General features: G+C 43.1%; 1 non-coding gene across 1 annotated transcript; it reads left to right on the top strand.

Moving 5' to 3' along the window:
- The first annotated feature begins 7,659 nt into the window (after positions 1-7,659).
- LOC111826960 lies at positions 7,660-7,766 on the top strand. The gene has a single exon (XR_002830407.1). It is a non-coding gene; the product is annotated as a U6 spliceosomal RNA (small nuclear RNA).
- Positions 7,767-14,227: the final 6,461 nt, after the last annotated feature.

Here is a 14,227-nt window from a genome sequence, read left to right as displayed (position 1 = left end):
CAAATATATAATGATTATAGTATAAGTATGATATCCTAAATGTTGTATTTTCACTACCCTAAAAATCCTCTTTGCTCTTCCTATTCGTCTCTCCCCACCTGGAAACCACTGATCTTTTCATTGTCTCCATAATTTTGCCTTTTCCAGAATTTCATATAGTTGGAATGCTATAGTATGTGGTCTTTTCAGATTGGCTTCTTTCACTTGGTGATATCCATTTAAGGTTCCTCCATGTCGTTTCATGGCTTGTAGTTCATTTTTTTAGTACTGAATAACATTCCATTGTCTAGTTCAGGGGTGGGGAATCTTTTTTCTGCCAAGGGCCATTTGGATACTTATAACATCACTTGTGGGTCATATAAACTTATCAACTTAAAAATTAGCCTGCCGTATCTGGTCAAACATTTAATTAACTCACCCCTAATCCTTCGGCAGGGCCAGACCAAATGATTTCGCAGGCCTTATAGGGCCTTCAGACTGAACGTTCCCCACCCCTCGTCTAGATAGATCATAGCTCATTTATCTCTTCACCTACTGAAGGGCATCTTGGTTGCTTTCAAGTTTTGACAATTAGGAATAAAGCTGCAATTATCTTACAGGTTTTTGTATGGACATAAATTTTCAACTCTTTTGCGTAAGGACCAAGGAGCACAATTGCTGGGTCATATGCCTAAAGTATGTTTAATTTGTAAGAAACTGCCAAACTGACTTCCAAAGTGGCTGTACCAAGTTCATTTGATGACATACATTTATAAAGCTGTAAGTCAGAGGGCTCCTTTAGATACCTAGCATGCGAACCACCACTAAGAACTGTAGTCAACCATAGTGGCCACAGTGAAAAGGCCAAGTGAGCAGCCAACTTACAAAAGAGAGCCTTAATAAGGCTTATTTTTGGTGGGATCACTTGCATGTAGGGGAAAAAAGTGTCAAAGATTGGATTTAGGGCCAATGTTTGATTAATTTACTTGTGTCTCTAAATCATAGGGCAAAACACTCCTCTGTTGCAAGTGTGAGATTTCCATATTCATGTCCTTGGTTCACGGCCTTTTGCTTCCTGTATAATAGCTCAAACAAGCTACACTTAGATGAGCCTCTGGTGCTATGCAGCACCGGCCATGTGTGTGACTCTGTAGCCAAACACAGCCCACGCTTGCCAGATGTTTCACAGAGCACACAGCCCGTCTGTGCATTTGGCACTTTACCGATGCTTGTGGGAAGAGGGCAGATGCAAGGGCCTGGCCCCAGCAACAATAGCAATGACTTAAGAAGACTATTGACTTTGTATATTTACTCAGATGTTTGCAAATAAGCTTTAGAAAAATCAATAAAAACACCACAAGCTGTGGGAAAACTTTGAGATCATCAGTTCCTTCTCCCTGGTGTTGAACAATAATTATCCTGTAACTTTTCATTTGAAGGGGAAAAAAACACTTAGAAATGTATTTCTAGTCACACATGAGTCTAAAATGCAATCAATCTCTCTCTCTTGCCATATACCGGGTGGGGCAAAAGCAGGTTTATAGTTTATATGAAAAATAATACAATAATAAGTAAATAGTAATATGAGAATATACTGTTTCACATACTCACAACGGTAAACCTACTTTTGCCCCACCCTGTATACATACATAGACATACATATATCGATCTATATCTATACATATATCTATCTACTATACATAATACCATTATAAAATCTCTATATAGACATATGTATACATATACAGATATCTATTTCAACATCTTATTGAGTATATGGAGAATAGAGAAAGTATAAGTTATGATTTTTGCCTACTTCTGAGAAATATTTTTGTCCTAAGACACTAATTAATCTCTTCTCCTAGGGTTGCTGAGGGGAGCTGTCTACATGAGGGGTCAGAGTACCTGGACTTACCTTCCCACCCATTCTCCTCACCCCCATGCTATGAAGATATTGTAACCTTGCGGAAGTCATTCGTTTCCCTGGTTTCAGTTTCTTTGGATGCAGCTACCTCTAACATCCTGGGACTCTGACTCCCTTCTGGCCATTCTCTCCCACTTCACCCCCACTCCCTGTCCATGTGCTCTGAGTGGGGCTCGGCCTGGCCCCAGGACATCAGTGCCCCAAATCCCTCAGGACCCATGACCAGTCCAATCAGAATAGACCTCTGGCCTTCTGTCTTTCTCCCTGAACCTGGAAGGATGTAAAGTTGGCAGTGCTGTGGCCATCTTATCATCAGGACCATCTGTCCCAGAAAAGAGCCAACATAGAAGCAGGAGAGCCAAGAGTCAGAGAAACGTCAGAGGTCCTGATGACATAGCTCAAGTGCCGGAAGCCTTGGGCTTTTCAGTTCCTTGAACCAACAGCCTTTCTTCTTGGCCTAACCTACATTCAGGTTTCTGTCCTATGCAGAAAGAATCCTAACTTTTCCAAATCTTGCTTTATTGGCGCCCAATTTCATTTAAAAGCACTCGATAGTTTCAAATGTGGACACCAGTTATTCTATCCTGACATAAGGCAGTTTCCCTTCATTCACTGTCTATCTGGACATCTTCAGGTATTTTTTACGCAAAGTATACATAAGACCATGGTCAAAAATAATACAATAAAGGCACCTAAAAAATCAAACAGCATAATAAAACCTAAAGAAATGAATTAAGACAGTGTCAGTGTTGCTCTACAGACGTACTGGTATGAAGCCAGCAAGCCAGCACACTGAAAGGAGAATTTACAGGAAGTAGGCAACTATTGAAAGGCAACGAGGAAGGACGAGTTCTGTTTGTGACACTCAATTGCTTGAGAAGCATTTCAAAATAATCTTACATAGGCCGCATTTCATTTTTATTTTATTTTGCAGTCTTTTTTTAAGAATTTAAAAAATATTTTTATTGATTCAGAGAGGAAAGGAGAGGGAGAGAGAGATAGAAACATCAGTGATGAAAGAGAATTATTGATCAGCTGCCTCCTGCGTGCCCCATATGGGCTCCTGGGCTGGGAATTTAACTGTGACCTCCTGGTTCATAGGTCGATGCTCAACCACTGAGCCACGCTGGCCAGGCTTATTTTGCAGTCTTAATATAACCCAGGTTACATCGAGAGAGGGACTGGGAGAGAAGCCAGCGCTCAGTTCTTCCATGTATGCTTTCTCCTGTGTTTGATTTCTTCTGCAGTGTACTGTTTTGATTCCTGGCTTATTTCCTTTCCTGTGTTTTTTAGTTCTATCCTTAGTGGTTACTCTAGAGATTATACTCAACTCTTAAACATAGAAGGATCTGCTTTGAATTATCACCACTTTAGCTTCAATAGTATAAAACACTTCTGCTTTTATACAACTCCATCTCCCTTTTATGTGGCTATTGTCATCATAAATTACATGTTTACACAGTCTATGTTCATTAACATGGATCTATAATTATTGTTTATGCCTTTCTACTTTAAATCAATAGGAGAAAAATATAATACTTTGTATATACCTATGTATATACCATTGCTCTCTATTTCTTCACATTGCTTCCAGTTCTTGTCCAGCATCCTTTCCTTTTCGCTGGAAGGACTCCTTTTAGCATTTCTCATTGGGCAGGTCTACAAGTTGCACGTGTCAGGACTTGGACGTTCAGCCCCTGAACAATGGATGAACCGATTACCGGGAGGCACCTGTGGGAGGCACTTGGCAGTCGTTTCATAGCAGCCTAGATCAGAGCCAAGCTCCACCAATGACTCCCTTTTGAGCTGGACTCAGAGAACTGTCATTTTCTCTGCCTCCTTCAGGCTTTGAAGTGAGAGTCAAGACATCTAAATTTTAGTCCTGGTTTTGTCCCTAACCAGCCATGTGACTGCCGACAAAGTTACTACTCTTATTTGTGCCTTTTTCCTTATCTGGAAAATTAGGTGTTATAGATCAGGGTTGTCCAACTTTTTCTGAAAAGGCCAGATAGTAAGTATTTTAGACGCTGCCGGCCACGTAAAGTCGCAACTGCTCAACTTTACCATTGTAGTGCAAAAGCAGCCAAGGATAACAGGTAACCGAATGGGCATGGCTGTTCCAGTAAAAGTCATCTAGGAAAATAGGAAGCAGGCCAATTTGGCCTGTGCGCCACAGTGTGCCAACCCCTATTCTCAATGGTCCTGGGGAGTCCTTCTGGCTTTAAAATAGAAACAGTCTGATAATTTACACGGTGTTATCAGTGTCCTTTTACTCCTTCACATCATTCTGGAGCATTCTCAATACAGTGGGAAGAATTACTACCACCCACTTATCTGTGTATGCGTGAACCCAGCGTGTGTGTGTGTGTGTGTGTGTGTGTGTGTGTGTGTACTTTATTTATTCCTCCCAGCAAGACTATTAGGTGGATACTATTATAATCACCATTTTACATAAGAAGGAACTAAGTTGAGAGAGGTTCCTTAACAGGTCCAATGCCAGGGCTGACCAGCAGCCCCTGAACAATGGATGAACAGATTACTCCGACACAGTTTCGCTGTGAAAGAGAGGGCTAAGGGGTTGCCTGGCTCAAGGCACCAAGCAGCCCTGATTGCCTGCCTAGCTAGGCCTTTATTACAGTTTGAGATAAAGTTTATATTTTAGATACAATCAGTAGGGTGAGTGATCTTGGGAGGACACACGTGTTTACATTGTCCTAGGCAAAGGCATCCAGGGATTAAGCATAAGGATTCCAGTAAACACTCGGGGGTCTGCACATGCACAGACTTGTTTGGAAAGGTCAAGGAATAATTAGGGGCGCTGCCTTCAACACTCTCCTAAGTCTCCCCTAAGTCGGAATTCCCATAAACAGGGCAGGCGGCCGTCCACACACCTCCTTTTTCTCGGAATATCCTCCTTACAGCTTTCCAACCAAGTGTCATGTGCTCCCCAACAGTTCAAGGCCACAGAGTTGGTAACAGCAGGAAGCAAGCCAGTGGGACTCCAAACCTTTGTGATGTTTTCTCCATCTCATGCTTCCTATATGAAAGGTTTTTAGCACAATAGAGAATTCAATTTTCTTGAGAGGGAAAACAAATTTTAAATATACTATCTAAAGTTTAAGCCCCCCAAATTCCACATAGACTCTTTTTAAATTATAAATAAAGCGATTAGCTGCTGACTTAAAATGCTATCTCTAAGATGCAAAGGCCAGCAAAAGAACATGTTGAGGCCCTCGCCATCTGTCTGGCAAGACATATGAAAGAATTAGTGAACGAAATGCAGTTCTGCATTAATTACAGTAGAAATGCGTTTAATTACTCTCTACTTACTGCACTTGCCAGACCAACCACACATCCTCGCAGAACTAGTCTGCCGGCAGCACTGAGTGCTTCCCCGGAGCGTTGCTCTTGGGCCTGTGCTGGTTCCCCACAGCTTACAGGTCTGGGGGTCAGAAGTCCAAAAAATTGTGGAACAAATGTGCATTTAAATGTTCTTATTAAAAGCTTAACATAGGTGTGTTAAATTCCCATATTTCCGCTTTCACCAACCTTTTAGAGAACCTAAGCAAGCTCTCATCCGTTTTAATAAAAGAGATCCTATTAAATTTGGTTCAGGGTTTCAGAGACAATATTGATCATTTACGGCTGAAGAAATTTGGGAAGAAAGTTTAATCAAATGAGTGGGGCTTAAACTACACCTTGAAAGTTATGTAGGCTCCAAACAGGTGATTGGGGGTCAAGGAAGGCACAAAGGCGCGAAACAAACGACGTACAGTGGCCTACCCTGCCCCTCCCTACCCAGGGGTTCTGCATCTGAGGATTCAACCAGCGCTGATGGAAAATATTCAGAAAACAATTATGCTGTTGCTGATGTGTCCAATGGGATTGGGCCTATGATGGTTGCATCTGTACTGAACATGTACAGACATTTGTTTTCTTGTCAACATTCCCTAAACAATACAGTGTAAGACACATTTACATAGCATTTGCATTGCATTGGGTATTATCAGTAATCTAGAGATGGCTTAAAGTATTCAAGAAGATGTGTGGCGGCTCTATGCAAATACTATGCTATTTCTATAAGGGACTTGAACATCCTCAAATTTTGGTATTTGCAGGGGGCACTGAAACCAATCCCCTGTGGATACCAAGGGATGACTGTGAGTACAGTCGGGGGAGTAGGAATGATAATACAACCCCTTGATACTCAGAGTATGGATCTCATTCTAGCAGTGTCAGCCATCCCGGGAGCTGGTTAGAAATTCAGACTGACGCCGAAACCGGTTTGGCTCAGTGGATAGAGCGTCAGCCTGAGGACTGAGAGGTCCCAGGTTCGATTCCGGTCAAGGGCATGAACCTGGGTTGTGGGCACATCCCCAGTAGGAGGTGTGCAGGAGGCAGCTGATCGATGTTTCTCTCTCATCGATGTTTCTGACTCTCTATCTCTCTCCCTTCCTCTCTGTAAAAAGTCAATAAAATATATTAAAAAAAAGAAAAAAAGAAATTCGGACTGTCAGTCCTCACTCCACACCCACGGAGTCAGAATCTGCAATTTCACCAAATCCCCAGGTAACTTATTTGCACATCACCTGTGAGAAGGGCTGTTTTAGAGAGCTTGGCTCTTCCGAAAATGCCCTGAGGAGTTACTATGATGCACACGAAACGGAACGGTAACAGAGTTTATTAAGCATCTACTATGAGCCAGGCAAACTACCCAGTGCTTTGCAAACTCTGTCCTATTGGTTCTCAAATGTCCCAGGCGTGTAAAATAGAGCTGGTCTTTATTCTAAATAATTGAAATAATCTTCTCTGCTCTCTGTGACCCCTTTGATTGGCGTTGGTGTGAAGAATCCATTTGTGTCTTAAAAACTTCAAATAATCGCTTTTTGAATTTTAATATGTAAAATATTTTGACATCATATTTCTTCGCTCTCTTTGTTTCCTGGGTTGCAAACTCATAGCTGGGGTGATCTCAGATGCCTTGATAATTCGACCAACGAGAAAAGAGAGGCAACTCAAAAGCACTGCGCTTAGGGCAGGGGTGAAATAAAATAAAAATGGCAAGAAATACATACTACGAAGTGGAATTTGGGAATGAAACACCAGATTGAGCCAAATCTTGGAGCATTTGGAGTGCATTCTGAGTACTCCCTGCAGTGCTGCATGCCTCGGCAGTTCAGTTTATGCGGGGGGTGGGGGGGGGTTGGTTTCTCAAGGGGGCATTGAGGCAGTTTTTTCTTGCCTTGTCCAGACCAGAACAGATGAAGTTCTTATACCCTCTTGTGCCTCCATGAGTTCCATGCTCAGCCCACACTGAACAGAAGGAGTAGCAGCAGCAACCCAGATGTGGGCGCTAGGGAGAGCCATGAACATGTGCTCACTGGTTTGGTTTTCAGGGAACCTCCTGTTCTGACTAAGTGCCTTTCAATAAGCCAGATTCAGTGGGTCTCCACCAGCTGTTCTCTTCAGACAGAGGGTCCCTAAAACTGCCCCCAGTGCACAGGGGAAGGCTGAGTCCTAGCTCTCACTGCCACTGGACTGAGCCCCAGAACTAAATCTAATTGTGTTGGGGCGCTGAGGGGATAGATGGGTTAGGTTATGAGGGGCATTCCTTTCTCTGGGACTTTCACAGAGAACATGTTGTATTCCAGAAGCAGAAATCTGAGCGTGGGAAGAGGTGGGTTAGCCCTGGAGAACAGGAAATGAGGATCTTGGGTCTCTGAAAAGGGCTGGAAGCTACAAAAGCAGGCTGTGCTGTGCTCGCTTCGGCAGCACATACACTGAAACTGAAACAGTACGGAGAAGATTAGCATGGCCCTTGTGCAAGGATGACACGCAAATTCGTGAAGCCTTCCATATAACAAAAAAAAAAATCAGGCTGTGCTCACTTACCAAGCATGATTCCTAATGCTGGCTCCCAATGCAGCCTTAAACGTACCTTAAATCCAAGAAAAATTCCTGCAGCCAAGGCCGGTGTGGCTCAGTTGGATGAGCATTGGCCCACGCACCGAAAGGTCTCTGGTTCGATTCCTGGTCAGGAAACATGCCAGGGTTTTGGGACTCAATGCCAGTAGGGGGAGTGGATCAAAGTTTCTCTCTCTCCTCCTTTCTCTCTCTAAAACCAATAAAAACATATTTTTTTAAAGCCCTGGCCGGTGTTTCTCGGCGGTTAGAGCATTGGCCTGCACACCAAAGGGTCATGGGTTCAATTTCCAGTCAAGGGCACATACCTGGGTTGCAAGTTTGATCTCTAGTGCAGGAGGCAACCAATCGATGTGTCTCTCTCACATCAATGTTTCTTTCTCTCTCTCTTTCTCTCCCTCTCCTCCCCTCCCTTCAACTCTCTCTAAATATCAATGGAAAAAAATATCTTTGGGTGGGGATTAACAAAATAAACATTTTTTTTTTAAAAAAAAGAAAAATTCCACCCTGCTGGTGTGTTCAGTGGTTAAGTGTTGACCTATGAACCAGGATGTTACAGTTCAATTTCCGGCCAGGGCACATGTCTGGGTTGCAGACTCTATACCCAGTGTGTGTGTGTGTGTGTGTGTGTGGGGGGGGGGGTGCATCTTTCATCATGATGTTTTTATCTTTCTCTCCCTCTCCCTTCCTCTCTGAAATCAATATATATATTATATTGATATATATATATATATATAATTTTTTTTTTAAAGAAAAATTCCTGCAAAGCAAAAAATCTTTCCTGCTTTTATTCTCACCACTGGAGTCCTTGAAGAGAGTGTAGTATGTGTCTAACCAGGGTATTTAAAAACACTTTAAAAGTTCTACAGCTGTATTAACAATTTAGCATTGTTTTTACATTATTTCAACATTTACCTAGATGATATCACAGGACAGGCAGACTTTGGAGATAGTGCCAGTTTGGTTTCAGACCACCACAATAAAGCAAATATTGCAATAAAATGTGTTTCATGAATTTTATTTATTTTCTTCAATAACTTTTTTTTTTGCATTCACTAATTGTTTGGTGCAAGAGGCCTAGTTTTAGGCCTATTTTGGCTTTTAAAAAAATGTATTGATTGATTTTAGAGAGAAAGAAGAAGGGGGGCGGGGAGAGAGAAACATTGATTTGCCGTTCCACTTATTTATGCATTCATTGGTTGCTTCTTGTATGTGCCCTGACCAGGGATCGAACCTGTAACCTTGGGGCATCTGGGGGCCACACCTCTTGGGTCCACCACATCCATGGGGTCACATTCCTCACACCCAGCAGCATTACCGAAGTTCATTCCGGTTGCTAACCAATCTAGAATATCATACTAGTAAAACTGCAGTACAAGCCTAATAGCATCAATCTCATCCCAAGACTGGAAGACAGGTCACTTATTCACACATGTTTGAAGGACATAACACCCTTTGCTATGTCTTCATTACAATACAGATCCTCACAAAGAGATGAGTCACTTATATTTCCCTCCTTTAAACCTCCTAGAAAAAAAATCCTGAATGATTTTTTCCTGTGCGGTATCATTGGAAAAGTAGAGTCACCTCGTACAGCCTGACTAATAGACAATTGAACTGTGCAAAATTAAACACAGCTCACATGACGGTCATGGGTTCCCTCTGAAGAGCTGAATCACCTACCCAAAAGCAAACCCCCCTGGGAGAAATAACAGAAACATGGAAAATGAGGGGAACTTGTGCTGAGAGACCCAGCAGGAAGGGAGCTTGTAGGCCAGTCACAGCCCGAATTCCTACGGTGCTAAAGGAATAAAATAATTGTAGTCCATCACAAAGTGTCTACTTAGCGCCCTCAGTGTGGCCTCTAAGGTTGCATGTGGTCCAGAGGGGAAGCTGAGGGCCTCGGAGATAATGACTCCTCTGAGATCATGATGCTGACAAACTGGGAACAGAGCCTAGGCCTTCCAAAGGGAAGATTGTGCCGTTACTCTCTTCAGATTGCTTTCTCTTCGGCACTGAACACTATGTTGGTGTCCCTACGAAGATAAAACAGCAAAATCAGAGCTGTACTGTGTGACCTAGCTGCTCCGTTTTCGAGCTCACCTTAGCCATGAGGTCAGCATGCCCCGTGCTTTCCGCCACCGGCCACACCTTCTCGGCCATAGCCCACCTCACCCCTGCTCCCAGGGGAGCCAGGTTTCCCTGGTGATTACGCCTCCTCCACATGGACCAGGAGCAGGCATGGGACTATAAAAGTTCTCAACCTTTTGTTCCTTGGCCTACTCTGAGATGGACTCTACCTCATCCATAAGTCTTCTCTGCTTGGTGTCACTCCTTTTTTGGTCCCCCTTTTTTTCCTGCCCCACTTCCTTATTCTCCTTGTGATTTTTCCTGGGAACACTCCCTAATAACATCATAGTCCCCCCCCCCCCATCCTGTATGGGGGAGGGGGGCGGGTGACTGCTCCTTACATGGGGGAAGGGACGGTTGTTAACTGTAGCCTCCAGGTGCAGTGAACACGCTCAGAGTACCAGCCCATTCGTCTCAACAATGTCTGATTCCTTTTGCTTCCTTCTTATTAATATTTAACCTTGGAAACAAATGTAGTCCGCAAACCGGCGTAGACCTACCCAAGACTTTGTCACCAGAGAAATCACACATAGTTTTGGGTAACATTACAGTTGCTGTGAATATTTCAAAATACCATATACTCTTTCTGGTTTGAAATTAAGAAAAGTCCTAGGCCTGCCTCTAGATCTTGTTTTCTAATGTATTAATAAAGACGAACATGTATGACTATATCACATTTTAAAACATAGTAGGAAAGCAGCATTTTGATGTCATGGGTTTCTTTTTTATTTGATTTGATGCATTTAAAACCAGTATTCCGAAGACGGGTCCCTGGAAGAAAAAGAATTGAGGCAATGAAAGCCGCAGAGTAAAAAAAGAAAAAAGCTCACGTGAGGAATAGTTGCTGTTTTCCTTTCACACTAAGATGGGCCTGGAGCTCCTGTGAGGAAAGGAAGACGTCTGATGGGGGAGGGAGAAGAGAAAGACATGCTGGGAGGACAGGGCTGGGTGTGGTCACCACACCTGGGGGCTCTTCACACCCTGGAAGGACCTGCTCCCCAAAGAGAAGGCAGGGGATCTGTCACCACAGTACCGAAGACAAAAGACATCCTTCTTTCTGAAACGGAACTGTGGACTGAGGATGAGTCCGACACCACTGGGCTGTTTGTTAAAAATACAAATTCCCAGGCCTAGGGTTCTGTGTGAGCATTTGCAATTTTAACACGCACCACCCAGCTGATTTGGGGATAAAACTTAAGTAGGGCGTCTTGCCCAGGTGAGAATGTTGGGGTGGATGTTGCCAAAAAAGAAGACTATTCTGAATTAGTTTGGCCAGGGCGTGACAAGCATTTCTATGAGACACTCCCAGGGGGGCAGAGAGAGCTGTCCCTTCCCTATTGTCGATCACTAACTAGTGGGTCTGCTGGAGGAGCCCCGTCATGACTGAGGCTCCAGGCAGGACTATGCCATTCCTTTAAAGAACTCTCTGAAGCCCAGCTGGTGTGGCTCAGTGGTTGAGCATCAACCTCTGAACCAGGAGGTGATGGTTCGATTCCCAGGCAGGGCACATGCCAGTGTGGGGTGTGTAGGAGGCAGCCAATCAATGATTCTCTCTCATCATTGATGTTTCTATTTCTCTCTCTCCATCTCCTTTCCTCTCTGAAATGTATAACAATTTATTTTAGAAAAAAGAAAAAGAATGCTGGGATGGAAGAAAATGCTGTAGCTTTCCAGGGAACGACTGGGCTGTTCTTGTCATGCTAATTTGTGCCTGAATTCCCAAGAAGCGGAGATTTCGATCTTGCAGGTTATAACCCAGCCTCCCACTGAGGCAGTTGGACCTTCCACCTGCCAGAAATTTTAAATCATGTGTCAATCACAACGTATGGCGCCCTATTTTTCAAAGCCCCAGGTCTGGGCTTTCCTTGAACTAGATAAATCTTTTAAAGTAGGTCTGTATTCTAACTACACTTCCTATCTCAGTTTTATAAAGTGTGAAATATTTACTTATTAAAAACACTATGTAAATCACAACATCCTAATCTTAGTGTAATTGAATGAAGTGCATTTTGTGTGTGTGTGTGTGTGTGTGTGTGTGTGTGTGTTTAATTCTGAGGAGTAAATCCACTGCATGTTTCAAAGAGAGCTTTACATCGCTAATTTCCCAGCTGGGCTGGTGAGGAAGGGTTGTCAGATTTAGCAGGAGAGCCACACATGCATTTAACATTCCTAAGCAGTAACCGTCTCTTTGGTTGCTTTTCAGTCTGGGAAGCAGCAAGAGCAGTTCAGCACGATGGGGGAACTTTGTCGTTTAGTTTAAAGGGAGTGAAAATGTTTGAAGAGCCTCTGCCGACCATGAAAAAGAGCTTTCTCTTCAGCCTCCCACATGACTTTGTGTCTCTGATCACATCGGAAAGAACCTCGTGTTTCCCAGTGTTGTCCGAGTTCTGCATTTGGGCCCCGGAACAGGGAAGTGAAGGGAAGCGTATGTAAGAGACACACGTAAGAGAAATGTAAAGAACAAGCACATCACCAGACAATATATGTGATTCGGAACAAAGACACTGTGGATGAAGAAGGGGCTACATGCTAAACGTGACAGGCTCAGGGGAGGCCTGCATGGCGGCCGGCCTTACAAACGCAGAGCCACAGGGGATGGTCTGAACATAAAAATTCCAACTAGCCGAAACCGGTTTGGCTCAGTGGATAGAGCGTCGGCCTGCGGACTAAAGAGTCCCAGGTTCGATTCCCGTCAAGGGCATGTACCTTGGTTGCGGGCACATCCCCAGTAGGAGGTGTGCAGGAGGCGGCTGATCGATGTTTCTCTCTCATTGATGTTTCTAACTCTCTATCTCTCTTCCTTCCTCTCTGTAAAAAATCAATAAAATATATTTAAAAAAAAAATTCCAACTAAAAGCGAGTCATAGTGGGTAGTCGCATCCTATGCCTGTGGCTTCCTTGACAAAGGTCAATCTTTACCTTAACTTAGCCTGTCTGTCTGTTTGTTTATTTATTTTTGCATTTAGGATAACATACCTTTGGAATCACAGGGTGATCCCCCTTTCCCCAAAACCCCTCAGGACACAATGTCCCACCAGAGCAGAGACTACAGCTCCCTTCATCGATATTTTGTTACCCAAATACCATCTCTGTGCGCTGTAAACATTCATTGCTAACTATCCTATACCCATTTAATGTAAAAGAAGTATTTGTCTCTGTTTTGCTTTTTATTTTAATTACTATTTAATTTTTTAAGTATATAGTGAGTATGATTTCAAGAACTCCCACTTCCATGATCTTAAATCTCAAAATTTATGAGGTGCTAATATTAATCTCATTTAATAGGTTAGGAACGTGATATTTTCCCAGGATCATAAAGCTAGTAAATAAAGGAGCCAGAAAAAAAGTGGTTTTTTTTTATATGCCACAGTAGATTTGGTGGTGTCATATAAACTGGATTTACTATTATAGGATTATTTTGTAAAGTTAAGAGGTCATCTCATATGCTAATATACATTAGTAGCTATATTTAGATGGTTTCTAAGTAAATTGCTACTTTGGGGGTTTAATTCATGTCAGGGATTGTTTTGTCATAATCCAATTGTGTAATGATGCTTTAACTTTTAAAAGTGAAAAAGCTTTAAAAGTAAATGTGTGGCCCCACTGGCATGGCTCAGTGGTTTAGCATCGACCTAGGAACCAGGAGGTCGCTGTTCGATTGCAGGTCAGGTGCAGGGCACATGCCCAGGTTGCAGGCTCGATCCCCAATGAGGGGTGTGCAGGAGGCAGCTGATCAATGATTCTCTCTCATCATTGATGTTTCTGTCTCTCCCTTCCTCTCTGAAATCAATAAAAATATATATTAAAAAAAAAGCAAATGTGTGGCATGTGTGTTAACAGGTTGTGATTATTCACATGGTTTTTCCACTTGTGTTCAGCTTCTGAGGCAGCTTTTTTCCTGGAGGCTCAGGGCTCTGTGTCAGTCTCTGAGGCCAACCTTGAGGGATGAGGGAGCAGAGACAGGAGACCCTCTAGCTCACCATGCCGAGATTGACGATCATCGCCCTGTGCCCAACGGACCAACTATTGTTTTGGTAACTTGGCTACTGCCCAAGACCCCCAGAGAATCAGTTATGCCAAGAGCATTTTGTCAGATGTTAATGTCTGTAATTTCTATTAGATACACTGTGTTCCCCTCCAAAAATAGAGTGATATTATGATATTAATTGTACTTTTCAGAGTACATCCCGCTCTGTCGGAGGATCCCTACTTTGGAATCCAGGTCCCTTTTGCTGCTGTTCAGTTCAGGACTGGACTCCCACTGCTGAACTC

This window comes from Myotis lucifugus, unplaced genomic scaffold, assembly GCF_000147115.1.
Source record: "Myotis lucifugus unplaced genomic scaffold, Myoluc2.0 scaffold_114, whole genome shotgun sequence".
Taxonomy (NCBI): domain Eukaryota; kingdom Metazoa; phylum Chordata; class Mammalia; order Chiroptera; family Vespertilionidae; genus Myotis; species Myotis lucifugus.
Note: the sequence above shows the minus strand (reverse complement) of the source record. Positions and strands in the feature narration are given on the sequence as shown.